At 37.3% G+C, this 15,158-nt stretch overlaps 1 pseudogene; it reads left to right on the forward strand.

Annotated features, from left to right (window-relative positions):
• Positions 1–10,918: 10,918 nt before the first annotated feature.
• Positions 10,919–12,031, forward strand: LOC143590180 (transcription factor MYB44 pseudogene; annotated as a pseudogene).
• The last annotated feature ends 3,127 nt before the right edge of the window (positions 12,032–15,158 follow it).

Genomic DNA, 15,158 nt, shown 5'->3' on the forward strand with positions numbered 1-15,158 from the left:
TTAAATTGTTATTATTTACCATCATTAAGTAACTTTTAAAAGGAATAAATAACGTAGAGGGAAGTTGCATCGAAAGTACATGCACGCTTTTCATTTTGATAATATATATATATATATATATATATATATATATATATATATATATATATATATATATATATATATATATATATATATGTGGACCGGCAAAAGCGTGCGAATTACCGTTATTTCTACAGTTAGAAATATAACAAACATGTAAAATTCTAAAACAAAAGATTGATTTATAAAATAGCATGGTTTTGTTTTTGTATAATCTTTTAAGTTGACTTATAAAATGGGCATGGTATGTAAAGTGTGTTTCACAAATAGCCAATTCAATGTTATTTTAGTATAGTGTTTGCTAGATATAACGTAGGTAACTGATGTGCTTGAAGTAGTTTAATATCTATTAACTAAATTAACTAAAAATAAACAATAAGTAATACTCTAGACTCTCTAAAACTCGACTAAACTACTAACCGGCAAGTGAACCGATCGACTCTAGTAAAGCTAAGTAAGTCCGGATATCGAACCCACAAAACTCTTTAAATTACGTTTATTAGCTAATTAGACTCGATTACAAGACACGACTTATTATTTATATTTGTTTGAGGGATTTTTATTTAAAATATTAATTTAATACTATAATTAAAAACTAATTTAGAAAACAAGTACGTTAAACGAAAACAAAGTTTGTTATTAAAATACGATGATGATGAGAAAACTACCTAGGCTAGACTTCCTTAAATTTTAGTAATAAATTGCTTCGGGAAAATATTTAGTTATGGACTGAGATCGTAAAATAGACACTTAAAAGAAACCCGAATAGTACCCCTGACCCTTCTCAAGAGAAAACCTATGGATTTCTAACAAGTTTTAACGCACACCAGTATTAAAAATCAAGTTCGCTTACGGTCACCCAGTTGTTTATAATTTAGTTCCTTTATACGAAATCTTACCTTACAGCGCGGAAATCAAAGGCAATTTACTATACTTAATTGATTTGATAAACAATAATAAATAATCAACCATACACGGACTCCTTACGAAGAACTAAATCTAGCAAGATTAAATAGTAAAGACTTATCAATAATCTAGCATTTTACAGTTTAGATTAGCAGCATACTTAGGTTTATTTAACAATATTATTCCTATGATCTTATCGCGAAATCAAATCATAAAATAATCAATAACACAAAGTAATTGACCTAATAACAATCCTATCATATGACAAACAATAATCAAGGAAAACTATAGAACAAAACTCATCAAACAATCCTAAGCATCCATACACATCAATTAATTATAAGCAAATCTTTTACTAAATCATAAAAACCATAACGTAAATAAACTCAAATCAAATCAAAACATTAAGATAAGTTCATCATAAGCCTAGGCAGTCTATAGCGTTTAGCCTAGCATCTTAAAATTAAAAGAAACAAACAAGAATTCATGATGTAAAAATGAAAACGAAAGAAATAACAGATAGAACCCATGTTCTTCGCCTTTAACCAATATGCGCAACACTAGCTGATTCTTCGACTCCAAAGCTGCCGGAAACTCGTCTCGGTCGCCTCGGAACTCACCAAATTCGGATGGAAGATTAAGGTATGATTAATGGTGAGTTTAGGGGTCTTTTTATAGGCAAAAGGGGTCCAAAAATAGGTTAAGTCGGCCAAACAGGAACATTTTGCAAATCTGGGCACTGTCATCACCACGCCGCGCGGCGCGGCGGGCCTCCTTCCCCCTTCGTCGCGCGGCGCACCGGCCCAGGGGGGTCTGGTTCATTCTGCTAGTCCGGTTCACTTCCTGGTTTGGTCGAGTTCGTTTCCTGACGCGTCGGTTCTCCGGTTTGGCTTGTTTTTGCTCGTTTTTCGCCCTCTTTTCATCGGAATTATAACCCGAAACCTAAAACATAAAACTAAGTTAGTAGTATACAAATTTTACCAGAAACCGACCAAAACTAATAAAATATTAAATAAAATATACACGGGATTAACGAATAATAGACGTTATATCAGTAACTGTAACCGACTTGTGTACCATAGTTAAAACAAAAGCATAAATTGCTTATGTTAGGCTCGAATTAATGAACGTCTCAGGGTCGGGTTCATTGCCGGGTGGCATGTTGAGAAGCAGGGGGAGGCCGGGCCAGCTTAATTATTTAATTTAGGGTTCGTTTATTGTTTCTTGGTAGTTGTCCCAATTTTCTCATATTTATATCAAGACGTACTGTAATTGTAATATTGTTTGGGCTTATAAGAAACAATGTAGTTCTAGCCGTAGATGTAGTATTCGCATAGAATCTAAACCATGTTATATAGTTGTGCTCCTTTTTCTTTATGTTTCTGCATGCAATTCGTTTGTATTTTGTAGTTTTTGTGTGTTGGTTTCCTTTGAACCAATTGATACCTAATAAGTGGTACCAAGGCATCATGCTTGTTATTACTGTTCGTTTTTTGGTTATTCAATTCAAGCAACCATCATTCGAAGACTTGGTTCGATTAGGGTTTTTTCTTTTTCTTTTTCGATGAGATGGCCTAAGGGTATGGAATAGTATAAGTTAGAGTTTCCTTTAGTTCGCTATTTATTTACAAACGGTTCTTGCACCAAGACAATTCACGTAGGTTCGTTTATCCTGATTTGAAGATTAAAGTCACGATTTTGGTATTCTGGTTATCAAACATTCAAGTTTAGATTTGTCTGCAATGTTTTTGCATGAACATATAGGGTTTTTTACAATGTTCAGTAGAGCAGTCGTGAAGTTCAGACTCGTACAATTGCTGCATCTATTGATTGTTTCGGTCTTTGTTTTTTTTTTTGGGGGGGGGGGGGGGAATCGCTATGGTTGAAGAAGGTATCAATTGATATAGTTGTGAATTTATGTGATAAAGTATTCCGTTCACAAATCTATGCTAAACGTGCTTATGGTTTGATCCAAAGCTGAACCAACCCGTTTAACTGAACTCAAACTGGCAAACTTTATGTTAGTTTTTGTCGTTTCAGAACTTCTCACCTAACATGTTCCCTGCTATATTTATGTCACCTACGCACTATGTAATGTATTACAATAGAATTGATATAGTGACCGGAACGAATTAAGTTTTGTAAATTGTCGTCGTTGTCACGTAGGTTTCCAATGAATATATATATATATATATATATATCCCAAGTATATATTACTTATTTATTGAATGTTAAATTTGATGGTTTGTAAAATGGGTGGAAGGTTGAAATATGTGAAGATACAGGCTGGATTCATAAACACAGTGAATGATTCCCTATGTATTAGGCGACCGATATCCAGCTCACTTCAATCCCCATGCCCCCTTTCCTGCATCCTTCCGACCATCTCTTTCTAACTTAACCTAATCTATATTTTATTATTTTATTACACTCATTTTCCTAAACTAATTTGACTAGTTTCTAGACTTTTTCTTTTTCCTTTTTAACGTCGCTTTACATGAATTAAACTCAAAATCTTCTATTTTACATAACTATTATCTTGCCACCCATCAAACTGGTACGTAAGTTAAATAAAATCATTTTGTTTTTCTTTTCAACGTGAAAATAAATTTTAAAAAAATTACTTCAAGGATCCCTTAATAATAAAATTACTTATATTTACTTGAATGTTGTAACAACAGTAGTAGTAGACTAGTAGTAATAATAAAATAACCAAATTACTAGAATGACCCACATATATATATATATATATATATATATATATATTATCTATAATTAGCCCCCCCCCTTTAGGCCAACCTTGGGAGTGCCAATCCCACCTCGATCATCTTGGTTCGGTTCCGAAGGGCCTTTAGGCCAACCCCTGTACCTGTTGTCGTTCTTTCCTCCTTTCTTGATAGATGCCACGAGGTGTGCGAGCCTCCCATCCTTGACGAATGTCTCGACGATGTCCCTCAAGGATGTGCACTCCTCAGTGCTATGGCCCTTTGTCCCATGGAAGTCACAAGACTTGCTTTGATCCGCATTGGGTTTCTGTCGGATCGCTGGGGCTTTTGGCCATGGCAGTTTTTCCGTGGCAAATATCTCCGTGACGCTCTTGGTGAGTGGCGTCCAACGGTTTTTCCGGTTCGAAGGGTGCGTGTTGTCCCTTCCGCCAACCAGAGGGCGAGAGCTTGAGGGGGTGTCAAAGTTAATCCTTGACTGCCAAATACCTTGCCGCCTCTTTTTGTTTAGCCGGGCGGTTCTCACATTGTTCTCCCTTGTCCTCTGTGTGTAGAGGTTTGTATTCTGGGGGAGATCTCTTCCCAGCTGTTTCTCCGTTTCGGCAAAGCGCTTGGCTGGCGTCATTATGGCATCCCATGTGGATGGCATGCCGTCTTTACCCGTCAGAGTGCGGATAAGTTCTGGGTACTCAGCGCCCTGAATGAAAGCGGCGCGAACGAGGTCTTCGCTGATGTTGCCCAGACTCAGCTTCTTGGAGTTGAAGCGGGTGATGAAGTCCAGTAAGGATTCATCCTCTTCTCTCACACAGTTGAGGATCGTCCACTGCTCCTCAGTGTGCTTCCTCTGTTGACTAAACTGTTGACTGAACTTGTTCTGGAAATCTGCCCAGTCATAAATGTGGTGGACCGGCAAACGGTCGAACCATGCTCTGGCTGCTCCTACCAGAGTCATCTGGAACATGTAGCACCACGTGGGCTCCGTCCAGTTACTGACGGTTGCCCCCGCAATGAACCTGTTCAGATGGTCATCTGGGTCGGATAGACCATCGTATGTGCCAATGTTGGACATTTGTTTGGCACTCCTCGGGGCGATTGCTTCTGCAATGTCCCTTGCAAATTTTGACCTTCCTGCGTTTGTGGCAGTAGGTCTAAAGGTCTTGGAGAAGTCACGCGAGCTTTTTTCCGTGACTGGTTGGAATGCTTCCCCAAAATTCCTTTTTGGCTGGGGATCCGTTTCCTTACGCTTCCCTTTCGCCCTATGGCGAGGGTTCGCGTCGGTGTCGGAGTCTTCCCTCTCGTCGTCCGAGTGCTCGTACTCACTACTCATGTTGAGGTGCTGGCGAGTACTACCGAATTCCTCAGCTTGTTGGACTGAACGCAAGCGTTCGTCCAACTCAGCCTGAAATTCTCGTTGACGTGCCTCGGCCCATGCCTTCACTTGATCAAGTGTTTGGCGAGGGGCTCGAGTTCGTTTTTCCAGCTGGGTATCAGCGAATCCCAGTGGAATATTTACTCCACTTGCCCCTACATGAGTGACTGGGGTAGTGTTCGTAAAATGTACTTCACTTGCCCCAGCTTGGGTGGCTGGGGTAGTGTTTGTAAACATTGTGTTGCCGGTGTTTACCCCAGTGGCTGGGGTTGTGGTTACCGGAATTTCTCTAGTCATCTTGGAAGTTTTGAAAAACTGGAGAAAGATGTAGTTCTAGCTTGTCCCACGGATGGCGCCAATGAAGAAACACTAAGTGACCCCGGGCAGATTATAGGTAATCTGGGGGCTAAGTAATGTTTCCCACGAAGGTTAGGTCCAGCAGAGTAAGTTGTACTTCAGGGAACCTGCAAAACAGACACCGTAAGCTCGTCACTGAGAAGGGGGGGGTTCCTCCTTGTGACCACCCTCCGGCGTGAGAATCAGTCTATATTGCTCTTTGAATATAAAAGTATATGAATACTATTAGAGCAGTTATCAAGTAAGTTATACGAGATAGTAGATGATCAAATGATAATACCATTTGCTGTCTTTTATAGCCGAAGGTGGGTATCCAAGGGGTTTAGCCGGCCCAACACGCTACCAACTGTAACCTATGCACGTGCCCTACCTGTGAGTGGTGGATAGGTAGCGGCTGACACAGAGCAGGCGTGCCGTGCACTCTTCGTCTTCTACCAACTGCAGGCTAGGCACGTGGTCTGGCAGGAGTTGGTGGGCAGGCGGCGGCTATTGGTCACAGTGCTGTGGCGTGCTGTCTGCCACGCTGCTGTCAGTGAGCTGTCGCATTCTCGGTCAGATCTTTTGTCTTTACCTCGTCAGATATCACGCAAAAGATCTTCCATCATACGGACTGGCCCATTTGGGCGGGAGTTTTCCCCCTCCCGCCTTTGCTCATTCTTTCAGGTGACACTGAATATTTGTAAGTGTTAAGCCTTATGCGTGTAGCTATGCTGTGCGGGTAGCCTTCCCTGATGGCTTGTATCCGCAACTGCGGGAACAGGCGGGTTACTTTACCATTGGGAGGCTTTTCCCTGCGTATGCAGCTTGCATACTGCGCGTAGGCTTCTCTGAGCATGGTGGGTCCTGCGGGAGTAGATGGTCTTTGCGCAGACATCCCTGTTTAAGGTGAGTCATGCGGGACCAACTGAGCCCTGCTGGGACCTACCTCTTCAAGGCGGTATTATAGAACTTCGGTAATTATTAAGTTTGCTACCGAACAGAGTTCCTGAGACTGATGTAACTACATTAGTTACACACAACTGCATAAACGGTTATACAACTTTGTGACATTTCACCCTAACTATTGTATAGCTTTGACAGATATACAAAAGGGTCGTATAGTCTAGTTTCATAAATTATATTGTCTTCCAGTTTTGTTGCAAAAAAAAACTTCTCGTTCTTAGAGAAAACATAATCTATCTTATCGGATTAATAATATACACAATTCAGAAAGCTATCCAAGTCATTTGTGAAATCTATGAAACTAAAAAATGTTTAAAATCATGACACACACCAACCATCAAGTATTAGATTTTCATTTACAAGTTATTATCAAATGTACACTAAGCGGTAGTTAGCTAACAAAGTTAGATAAATATGCAAAAATGACTCACAAAATAGTTTTTTCCATCACACATCTGATGTGGAATCGCCAACATAATACTTAGGTCTGTTATCTAATACATGAAGAAATTTAGACATTAATGATACTTAGGTTTGTTAGAATCCATAGCATTGCTATGGATTCTAAACCACATAAACGTATGCAGTACATCATTATGTATGACTGTATGAGGGTGGGGTTTCAACAACGGTGCCTTAAACACACACAAGGTTATCAACTTATCAAAATGCGTGAGCACTACTGGTATTGATAGATACCATGGTTTGATGTCTTAAAAACTTCATCACACCATTCTTCTCTTCAAAACTACAAGGTATTGATAGATATCTCATATATCCATCTTATGTTTGTAAATGGTTGTGCACTTGTGTTGCTTTGCTCTTATTTATAGCTTAACGACTTCATCATACAGAAAAAATGGAGATGATGATTGTTGGTGGCCAAACTTTGTTCTTAAATTGAACTTTATCTCGATGACAAGAACGCTACAATCCAACCACCATACCCTTTTAAATATTTTCTGTATATATCATGTTGGATATGTTACTGACATTCAGACGTTCTCTTCTTTTAGTTGAGAATATTTAAAAGTTATCACCTAAATAATTTAGCGAAAGATAATAACAATATAATGCAATATTGATAGCCCGTAGTGATACATGTTAATGGGTAAAGTGAGAAATACTATAGCAAGGGTGCATACTTTGTCGAGACAGGTTTGGTCAAATGCATAGGAAAAGTACTTACTTTAAGTATCCTTCATGTGACACCTCATTTTCTTTTTGTAAAACATGCAATATATTCAAATCGCATTGTGTGCTACCATTCTACCAATATCACATTGTCTTTTTATTTTATTTATATATCTCAAACATATAGATAACTTATCAAGATGAGAACTTGCATGAAGATGACCTACGAAGAACTTCTTTTTATAATTTTCGTCGAATGATGTCGAGAAGTTAACATTCATGTAGACACCCAACGAACTAGACAATCCATAACTAAAACGTGTTAGGAAACAAATAGCAGATGTATTCTATGTGGTACACTTGCTGTTCGGAAAAAAAGAAAATGAATATGGCAGACTTGTTTAATGTAACCAAGTTATATCCACGAACTAGTGGTGAGATATTTTACTATTTTTATGTGGTTTATATGTGTAATGGTAAGAAATATCTTACCAATAACTTCATCTTCAATCAGGGCTACCAACTTTTTTGTTATTATTTTATTAACATATTACATCTAATTATTTTTATCACAAATTTATACATTAAATAAAAGTTGTATAAATTTGTTAAGGGTTGATAGTTAAATCTTGGGTTCACACTCATTTATTAAATAAACTTATTTTAAGACTCGGACTCGTTTAAAATGAGATTGATTCATGTTCATAACAAATTCATATAATATAACTCGTAAACAGCTTAACTCATTTACACTTCTAAACCTAACCAAGATGATGAATCCCCCAAGTTCTCGATCGCTAGGAGAAGATCGAATAATCCTTGAAATAAATCAGTATATAACAAGTCAACGTCTATGTTGTTGGACGTAATTTTCATCTTAATAGCCCTGTCACATGTAGATGACCGGTTAGACATATTGGCCTGTAGGATCAATTAATTATGTAATGGATTTATAGGGTTGCAATTATGGTTTATTATATTTGGTAATGTCCTTGTTAACAAGTTAGGTTATTCACTTAATCTATATAAACTGAGTTATGGTTAGACATTAGAGATACACACGAGATGCAACCGAGTTAGGGTTCATCTAGCGAGATACGATTTATGTGTAATAGGGGTTTTACAGATATATTTCTTCTATATAATATTGAGAACTATTCAATATTAATTATTGTGCGTTTACGTATTGGTGAGTTATATCAATTCGTTCTTAAGTTTGGTAATTGTTATGCCTGAGTGTAAGGCCCATTCAAAGAATTAAAAGGGGTTATTAGGTTTATTATTAGCTAAATCGAGTTAACATTATAAATAGGGATAACCAAGTTAGAGATTGTTATGAAGTTGATGCAATCATGTTAGGTTCATTAAGAGTCAAACCGAGTCAGAGTTTAAGAGTTGAAATCAATTTTTTGAGTAATATTTTTTTATTAATATAAACGTGAATTATTTGTTAGTTCGTTTTTAATTATTGATCCGGGACTTCATATGTAAAATTTCAATCATTAGCCATTTGAAAGTTAACTTACCTGTTGCCTAAAAACTATATTTCCCTTCACTCTTTTTTCCTTAAATGTTAATTTAGTTTTCATCAAGTATAAATAACTAAATGTCTCTATATAATAAAAGAAAACCATAGTGACATCACCATTTTCCTATTCGACAAACAGCAACATCAATTGTTTTAAAATGTCCATTCAATCAAGAACGCTAATGTCATCAATTAAAACATTATTTTAAAATTGTTTAAATCTCTTCCATGTTATCATTTTTATCAACGGCTGCTTTGTATTAACTGTGTGTCACAATTATATTTTTATTATTGATTAAATATTCAATTTTAATTAATTACCGTTATTCGGTCTCAAGCTAGTTATATTTAGTAAACATTTATATTTTCATCTTAATTCACACACACATGTGTTCATATATTTGTAAGGATGTTTCATATAACGTAAAATACTACACATCTATCTATCTATTATTTTATTATTAAACCATAATTGACTCAAGCTCGCGTGCCATAGCCTTGAAGAAATGATAAATTAATGTCACAAACTCGTTGGCAGGCTGGCAAATTGCCATCTTTCCATCCTTGGTCAAAGCTTATGGGCTCTATGTGTACGTACAACTTGTTTTCTATCAACTCTGTGCTCGATTAAATGCATATATAATTAATAATCTTAAGAAACATTTATGCATATGTATAAGTCAACTTTTTTGTTTCAACGATAGTTAATATCCAAAATAATACTAAAATAAGACACAAACCTAATATAATATTCATGTAATTTGTTGTAAACATGTTCATCGACTTTGGATTGAATTGGCATATATATTTAGTTAAACCGACCGTGTACTCAATCTGATGAGTTTATAACCTGATCATTTACTTCTTAAAAAACACCTATTTATAAGTTAAATTGATTTGAATATTAATAAAATTCAGAAACTAAAGAGGAAACGCGCAACAAAAATTATAGTATAAACATAGTTATCGTATAAATCTGTACTTTTATCATGAACTTGTAACTTTGTAGTAACATGCCCTTTTGATGCCAACACGTAAAAAATTCGTGTCGTGTTTGAATTCATGTTATGTATAATATGTCAATCCATAAACACGACATATTTAACCTCTTAATTTAAAATTTTGTTTTCATAATTAAGTTTATAATAACTAATCTAATAATATTATTTTTAGACGTTAGAACTTAACTACTCCCAAATTCTACAATAAAACACTTGTATATGGATTATTATTATTATTATTATTTGAACAATAAAAAATCTCATGTGTACACAAACTCTTTCGGGGCCATATTCAAGTTCGATCCCTTGACCGTCGTGAGACTATATCTCCATGATGCACGGAAACTGGATAAAATCCGCAAAACCCTGATTCATCCCTTCTCCGATATGTTTTTCAAACCAGCCAAAGTAAGAATCAAAATGACGTCTCTACTTTAAAAGCGCATGCCTCTTACTATTAGAAGAACTTCTGGGGACTAGGAATTATTGTTTACAAATAAATAAAATATAGTTATGAAAGAGGTAGATATTTTCATGTTTACCTGATGTGAAACGACAAAGGAGTGAGGCTCACGCACCGGTATAGAAAGTGGAGGGAAAACAGGTAGAAGTAGAGGTTACAAAGGAAGACTAGTATGTGTAAATCAGTGCTAGTGTGTGATGTGACGCGTGTCCGTTAGCCAGCTGTATCCCATATTCTACCGAATACAACCGCTTAGCCGGTACCCCACCTTACCACCCACACCGGCTTAACCGGTCATCCCTTCATTCTCTCTCATATATAAACCATCATTCATCCTCATCCCTTCTATATATTTCATTTCTATTTCCTTCACGTTTATCATCACCCTTCATATACTCAAATCCTAAATATATTATGGCTAGTAATAATATGGATCGGATTAAAGGTCCATGGAGCCCTGAAGAGGACGAGATGCTACAACAGCTGGTTGAAAAGCACGGCCCGAGAAACTGGTCATTGATCGGAAAAGCGATTCCCGGTAGATCCGGCAAGTCGTGCAGGTTACGGTGGTGTAACCAGCTTTCACCGCAGGTGGAGCACCGAGCGTTTACGCCGGAGGAAGATGAGACGATTCTACGAGCTCATGCGAGGTTTGGGAACAAGTGGGCCACGATTGCGAGGCTGTTGAATGGACGGACGGATAACGCGATTAAGAACCACTGGAACTCGACGTTGAAGAGGAAGTGTTCGTCGATGACGAACGAGGAGTTTAATGAGTTTGCGATTCAGCAGCCGTGTTTGAAACGCTCGGTTAGTGCTGGTGCGGCCGTTAACGTTACCGTTACGGTTCCGGTTAGTCCGTCTGGATCTGACGTTAGTGATTCAGGTGCTCATGTGTATCGGCCTATTGCTAGACCGGCTTCGGTTTTACCGGCCACGTCATCGCCTAAGCCGTTGCAACCGTTGGTCAAAGATCCGGTTACGTCGTTGACTCTCTCGCTTCCTGGAGTAGTTGATAATAATAATAATACTAATAATCAAAATAATAATACTAATAAAACGGTTACTACTACCGTTACCGCGACGCCGATGCAGCTAATGCCGCCGTCTCCGGTGACGGTTCCGGTAGCGAGTCCGTTACCTCCGCCGGTACCGATTCACGCGGTGCCGTTGCGTCAGATTCCGATCGAAAGCCAAATGCTAAACCTGAACAACGCTGACGTCATGACGTCGATTCCAATGGCGATATCGACGGCGATGAATCAGCTGAAGGTAACACGAGATCCGGCACCGGTGGAGCAGGCGGAGAAGGCTTTTGTTCCGTTCAGTGCGGAGTTTTTGTCGGTGATGCAAGAGATGATACGGAAGGAGGTGAGAAGCTATATGAGTGGAGTTGAACAGCAAAGCCAGCAGCAGCGGGCGGTTGACGACGGCGGAATGTGCGTAAAACAGGCGGCGAGTGGCGGTGGTGGCGGGTTTAGGAATTCAGCAGTTGTGAAGAGAATCGGGATTAGTAAATTAGATTAAACATAGATTTATTTTTATTTGTAGATTATGATGATGATGATGATTGGAGAAACTGAAAGACAAGAGAAAAAAAAAATCTTTATATATTTCTCTGTTAATTAGTTATATAAAGATATGCCCTATCGTGTTTTCGAGCGAGTATTTACGGGCTTTGGCCTTCGGTGAGGGTTTTACTTGGATCGAAAGATGAGTATATCTCAATACAATAAATTTAGCCGGTAGCCATTTGTAGTATTAGTTAAAGAAAAGTTAATTATATATTAATATATGCCTAAAAAATAAAGGAAATGGGTAAAGAGAATATGAAATGACGACGGTTAAGAAAAAAAGTTTCCTATGGGACTTCAAACGTGACAGGTGCTTTGAAACTGAATTCAGTAGAGACGGGTTTTTTATTTCTATACATATATTAAGCTTCAAAATCAAATGGTATGTTAAAAAATGTAGCTGCCAGTAGATCGTTAAGATTTTTTTATTCCAATTGTGATCTAAAGTTTGGTTGGAGTGACAACTCAAATCAAGCACTGTTTTCAGTGATGGATACTTGAGAAAGAAATGGTTAACTAAAACCGTGTTTTATATAGTTTGGTCGCAATGAACGAACTTAAATCAAACCCTTTTTAGTGATATACACAGAGAGAAAGAAATCCTAACTAAAATTAGAGAAAGAAAGACATGAAATTCAATTTGAACTTGGGTTTCTGTTTATATGATAGGACCCCCTTTACACAAGTTTTAGGTTTAAGACTCATAAAAGTCCCTTCCTTCGGCCCACATTCACAGGCAGCCCAATCAATGTCCCAAGCACGGCTTGGCTTGCTTACTAACTGAGCCTATTTTGAGCTGTTTCAAGCAACAAGCTATTTGAATTGCCGTACACGGATCCAGGTTACCACATCAAAGGCCATGTTGCCCAACATCTATTAATCATCAATTTTGAAAACCAAAGGTCCAAAGTGGTGGAAATTTGCATCAACATGGGGCTTGCACTAGGGTGCCAATCATATCGGTAATTGAGCACGATTCATATTTTTTCGTATTATGGATACTAACATTAATCTAAACACACTTAAAATATGTGACCCAACATTACCCTTGTAATCCTTTTACAAAAGTGTGTCAAAAGTGCGCAAGTGTAGTCACGTTGTGAACAAATTAAACTTGTCACAAGTACACATGTGAGTTGTAAGTACGCTGTAGTAATTAACTTAGACGGATAGTAAACATGTTGACCATATGAACATATTATTTTATCCTAATCTTAAATGAGTCCTGTTTCAACCTTTTAAATAAACAACTTAAATATGCCGGACAACCCTTTTAGTAAGCGAATTAACATGTCAACTCAAAACTTGACATAAAAGAGTAGTACATGACAAACAATAATCCAGTTTTTGGCAACAGATTGATTTGGTGTTCCAGTAATTACTATCCCTAATTTAAACTCGAACCCTACATATAATTTTTTTTTTCCAATCTTAAATGGTTGTTTTGGTGGGTCGGATTAATGCAATGTTGGCTGTTGCTGTTGTTCATTTCATTACTGTTGGGCTGTCCGCACAATGGGCCTCAAACTAGTAGCCGAAACATTTCATATCCAGCCCAATCGTAATGCATATTATGGAGCTGCACAAATCGGGTATTAAAAAAATCGGATTCGGGTATGGAACCAGGTACGGGTATGATCAGGTATTGAAAAATAGGGTATTAGTAATAACCGGGTCGGGTTTGGGTCCGGGTATTGGCATGAAAAGCCATACTTTATGTACCGGGTCCGGGTCGGGTATTGAACCGGGTTTTCAATACCTGGGTATTTGAATACCCTATTTTCGGGTATTGAAAAAACCCATTTCCGTGTATTTGAATACCCAATTTCTGGGTATTAAAAAACCCAATTTTTTGCAGCATTTTTCTATTAACGGACCTACTTTGTTTTTTTATTATAACTCCATTTTTTGCATACAAACTTCAAAGTTCATTCAAACATATGTAAATAACTAAACAATTATATAAAAAAACATATATTTTATGTGTTTTAAATTGTTGTTTGATATATCAAAAGACATTGCTTTAAACAAAATATTTATATCAAATATGTGCTTCAAAAAAGATCCGTTGAAGAACGGTTATAGATCTGTGGGTAACTACACAACCATTGTCAAGTGTCACACAGACACATGTGCACAAACACTAATATCAGGTAAAAAAAATCCAGTTTGGGTATGCAAAAAACCCGATTCGGGTATGCAAAAAACCCGGTTTTCTGGTATAACTAGAACCGGGTTTCGGGTATTTCGGGTTTATATCGGGTGCGGGTTTGGGTTCGGGTTTCAGCATTGAAAGTCATACCCTATCCATACCCTACGGGCTACGGGTAGGGCCGGGTTCGGGTATAAAAAACCTGGGTTTAAAAAAACGGTTCCGGGTTTTTTTTCGGGTTCGGTTCCGGGTTCGGGTTTTTTTGTACAACTCTAAATTGCATAACAAGTTAACCAATGAGATTGATTGGTTTGAGGTAAGTTTTTACTTTTTTTACAATCTAGAATTCCATAAAATTAAAGATCTCTTTTAAGTTAAAAATTTAGTTACCAGTATGACTACGTTTATTTTGGCCGTTTGGGGAGAAAAACTTCTTTATGTAACTTTAAAAGTTTAAAATGAAAAGAATTGATGGAAATAAATAACCCAATCTTTTGTGTATATTTCGATAATAATCTCACATTTAAAAATTACTATCAATGATCCCACCTTTCAACAATTTTTCTCACAATGGTCCTTCGTTAAAAAACATTTAATGTCGTTAAGTTTTTTTCTAGTTTCAAATCGATGTTTTAGGGATTTTGATCGGAAGAAGGATACGAGTCGACCGATGTAAAATTTATCTCGAAATGGTGATCCAAACAACGAAACTATGTTTCAATTCGGGCGCTTGAATTTCCAATTAACAAAAATCAAGCCGTTTAAATCACCGTTTCGAGATAAGTTTTACATCAGTCGACTCATATCGTTCTTCCGATCAAAAGCCCTAAAACATCGGGTTGAAACTAAGGAAAAAACATAACAATGTTAAGTATTTTTTTAATGGAGAAGCATTGAGACAAAAATAGTTAAAAGATGGGACCGTTGC

Source organism: Bidens hawaiensis, unplaced genomic scaffold (assembly GCF_021521415.1).
Source record: "Bidens hawaiensis isolate Kalapana, Puna unplaced genomic scaffold, B.hawaiensis_p1.1 tig00038198_1, whole genome shotgun sequence".
In the NCBI taxonomy this organism is placed as follows: domain Eukaryota; kingdom Viridiplantae; phylum Streptophyta; class Magnoliopsida; order Asterales; family Asteraceae; genus Bidens; species Bidens hawaiensis.